General features: G+C 56.4%; 1 pseudogene; it reads left to right on the top strand.

The window, feature by feature from the left end:
* Nucleotides 1-2,689, top strand: part of LOC122132352 — a 9,302-nt pseudogene extending 6,613 nt beyond the window's left edge.
* Nucleotides 2,690-4,270: the final 1,581 nt, after the last annotated feature.

Raw genomic sequence — 4,270 nt, 5'->3', positions numbered from 1 at the left:
AAGATACACTTCACATACACACACACAACACACACACACACACATACACACACATACACACTTTAGAGAGTGTGTGTTGCTGTCTGTTTATGTGTGTGTGTTAGTGTGTGTGTTTGTGATATGCTCTCATGTGATTGTGTGTGTGTGTGTTCTGCACTCTCGTGTGTGTGTGTATGTGTATGTGATATGCTCTCTCGTGTGTGTGTGTGTGATATGCTCTCATGTTTGTGTGTGTGTGTGTGTGGTGTGTGTGTGTGTGTGTGTGTGCTGCACTCTCATGTGTATGTGTATGTGATATGCTCTCATGTTTTTGTGTGTGTGTGTGTAGCTGCTGGATGGCGTGGGAGCCCAGTCTAGGAGCGTTCTTCGCCCGCTGGCGTTCATCGTCTTCGTGGACTGCGTGTACTTCCTGTTGATCGTGCTGCAGCTCCTCCGCCACCCCGAGCGCCGCTACGAGCTCAAGGAACCCAGCACTGAGGAGCAGCAGCACCTGGCTGCCATGGAGACGACCTCCCCGCCTCGCCCCCCCCGCCGTCCTGGAGAACGAGCACAGCTTCTGGGCGCAGCTGCTGGGGGTGGGCGTCACCCTGGGGCTCTACCTCGCGCTGTGGGCCTGCGGGGGCGTGGCCGTGTCCCAGGACCCCTCCCCCGTGGGGCTGGCCTTCGCGTGCCTGTTTGGGGGCGTGGCCCTGGCCCTCGCCGCCTTCCTGCTCTCGCACCACGGCGCCAACCGCCGCGACCTCCGACCCCTGTGGGCCCGCTCCTGCTCCTGCCCCGAGCGGCCGTGCGACCCCCCCCCCACACGCTCACGCTGCCGCCGGGGGCCACCGTCCCCGCGGCAACGCCGGCATCCAGAGGACACGTGGAGGGGGGGAAGTGTGGCCCCGCCCACAGCAGCGCGGAGTCCTGCTGCACCAATAGGAGCGCTCCGAGTCTGCGCCCGTCAGCCAATCAGAGCGCTCCGAGTCTGCGCCCGTCAGCCAAGCTGACCAATCTGCAGGTGGAGGCGGCCCAGTGTAGGGCAGCGCCTCTCCACGCCCCGCCCACCACCACCGCCACGCCCAACGCCGGCGCCCTATTGGACAACAGCCTGACGGAACACTCGCTGGACAACGACATCAAGATGCACGTGCTGCCCCTGGAGCTCCAGTTCCGCTCCGTCGCCCCGAGCAACGTCGCCGCGCAGGTCTCCCAGGGGCGGTGCCGGGGCGGTGGTGGGCGTGTCTAACGGGCACGCGGGCGCCGTGTCGCGGCACCATAAGAACCGAGCGCGTGCGCAGCGGGCCAGCCGGCTGACGGTGCTGCGGGAGTACGCCTACGACGTGCCGACCAGCGTGGAGGGGGCAGCGTGCAGAGCGCCCCCCAGAGGCAGCGGGGGAGGAGGCCACCAGACGACGCGGGCCAGCCGGCGCGCCGCCTACATGGCCTACCGCGAGCGCCACATGGGCCAGCAGGACAGCAGCGACGCCAGCACCAGCCTGCCCCGCCGACCGCGCCACGCCCACGCCCACGGCAAGCAGCCCAACTCACACAGCCTCCCGCTGCCTGCCACCACGGCCAACACACTCACCAGCAACCTCACACACACACACTCCAGCAGCCTGTCGGCAGGACTGGGCAGTGGGGTCGGTCTGGGTGCCAACCTCGGCAGTGGTGTGGGTCTGGGTTCTCTGGGTTCTCACGTGGGCAGTGGTGTCGCTCTGGGTCCTAACCTCGGCAGCGTGGTCACTCTGGGTTCTACACTGGGCAGTGGTCTGGGTCTGGGTTCTAACCTCGGCAGCGAGGTCGTTGCTAATGTGGGGAACGGAGAAGTTCTAGATTCTAACTTTGGCAGTGAAGTTGGTGTCGGCCCGGGTTCTGCACTGGGGAGTGGACTGGGTGCTGGTGTGTGGGGAACGGAGTGGGTTCTGCGTCACTGAGTAACGGTACGGGCGAGGGACACACCCCCCCTAAAGACTGCGTGAGGCACACACCCCCTCCTCCTCTTCCTCTTCCTCTTCCTCTCCCTCTGGAGCTGGAGGCCCGACCCAAAGCCCAGAGCTACGGGCTGAACCTGGCCAGCGCCACCGGGGGCCTCCTGCAGCAGAAGGACACTGGGCTCCTGGTCCTACAGGGGCCCGTCATCTCACTGGGGCCCCCGACCGCTCCGCCTCCAGCACCATCAGAACTGGACTCTGGAAACACGAGACCACGGTGTAGCCAATGAGCAGCCAGCGTTTCCTCTGTACACCAGGCAGGCTGCCCCACAGCAGCCAATGAGCAGCCAGCGTTTTTCCTCTGTTCACCAGGCAGACTGCCCCACAGCAGCCAATGAGCAGCGAGCGTTTCCTCTGTTACTAGGCAGACTTCCCACAGCAGCAGCCAATGAGCAGCGAGCGTTTCCTCTGTTACTAGGCAGACTGCCACAAATGTGAAACAGACAAGAAGACTGAAAGAGTTGTGCTTCTGTGATATGTTATTGTTTATTTTAGAATTATCTGTTTTTGTTAAGAAATAGTTGCGTAAACACTTGTGTATTGGTCACTGGTTCCAGGGTCTGGATGGTGTGAACTTTGAACTTTGAACTTTGAGAGGACAGTCCACTCCAGACCTGATTCTGGTTCTGTGCCATGTAAGCCTCATTGTCAGCTGCAGTTTTCTATGTGAAGATGACCTGAGCTTTTACACAATAAACCAGAGTGTTTTATCACACGCCTCTAACGTCTCTGATGCCACACACACACTTCTAACTGCACACACACCACACACACACACACACACACACACACTTCTAACTGCACACACACACACACACACACATACACACACACTTCTAACTACACACACACACACACACTTCTAACTGCACACACACACACACACACACACACTTCTAACTGCACACACACACATACACACGCACTTCTAACTGCACACACACTCACCCTTTTTTCACCCACATTTTCCTTACGACACAAAACACACCCAACCCTGACGTCACACCCCCTGCAGGTACATCTGTGTGTGTGAGGGGTCGTGTGTGTGTGTGTGTGTGGTGAGGGGTCTGTGTGTGTGTGTGTGTGTGAGGGGTCCGTGTGTGTGAGGGGTCCGTGTGTGTGTGTGTGTGTGTGTGAGGAGTCTGTGTGTGTGTCATGGGTGCAGTCCGTCTGTGTGGTAAGGTCTTTACAGTGTGTGTGTGAGGGTTGTGTGTGTGTGTGTGTGTGTGTGTGTGTGTGTGTGTGTGTGTGTGTGTGTGTGTGTGTGTGTGTTGTGTGTGTGTCATGGGTGCAGTCCGTCTGTGTGGTAAGGTCTTTATAGTGTTGTGTGTGAGGGGGGTGTGTGTGTGTGTGTCATGGGTGCAATCCGTCTGTGTGGTGAGGTCTTTATAGTGTGTGTGTGTGTTCATGGGTGCAATCCGTCTGTGTGGTGAGGTCTTTATAGTGTGTGTGTGTGTGTGTGTGTGAGATGGAAGTAATTGGGGTGTGCTGGAGAATGACTGGGGGCTGTGATTGGTGCCAGGCTGTAATTGGTGTGTGGGTCACCACCAGAAGCCATGATAAACACATCACACAAGGTTTATATAGACAGAAGTTGAGCGTTCAGCAGAGATAACCACGTGGTGGATTTCCGACGTCCGGGCAAGGATGGAAGTTTTGCACAAGGTCGGAAAAAGCACAGTTCGACCCTTTTATCACTTCTGGTCTAAACACGCTCTTGTACATATGCAGACTAAGTGGCACCTAATAATCTAAGTTACACACACACACAGAAACATAGAAAAGCCATGTTCCTGCTTTCATAAGCACATGATTCATATAAGGTAATTAATAATACAAGGCACTTGTATCAGTTTAAGTCATTAACAGTGTTGGATATTATCTCCATCAGTGTGTGTGTGTTTTATGTTATGTGTGTGTGTGCGTTTGTTTATGTTATGTGGGTATACAGTACGTGGGTGTGTGCGTGTGTTTATGTTGTGTGTGGGTCAGGGATGAATTAACGAACGGGCCTACCGGGCCCAGGCCCAGGGGCCCATGAGCTCAGGGGCCCCTAAGCCAGAGCCTCTGTGTGAAGTCGCTGTTATGTATCTCTTATTTGTGGTTGAAAAAGATGTATTTTGTTAATTTGCTAATGGCTTTAATTGAGTGTACCTGTGCTGTGTTAGAAAAAGTGCATGTGCGCCAGGGGCGTAACTATAGACAATGCAGCCAGCGTGGAAGGTTCGTAGGCAAAGCAGACCCTGCTTTCTAAATTTTTCCGAACATTTGGAGGTCAAAGAGTCGCTAGTTTA

Source organism: Clupea harengus, unplaced genomic scaffold (genome assembly GCF_900700415.2).
Source record: "Clupea harengus unplaced genomic scaffold, Ch_v2.0.2, whole genome shotgun sequence".
NCBI classification, from domain to species: Eukaryota; Metazoa; Chordata; class Actinopteri; order Clupeiformes; family Clupeidae; genus Clupea; species Clupea harengus.
This window is presented reverse-complemented; position numbering and strand designations above follow the sequence as displayed.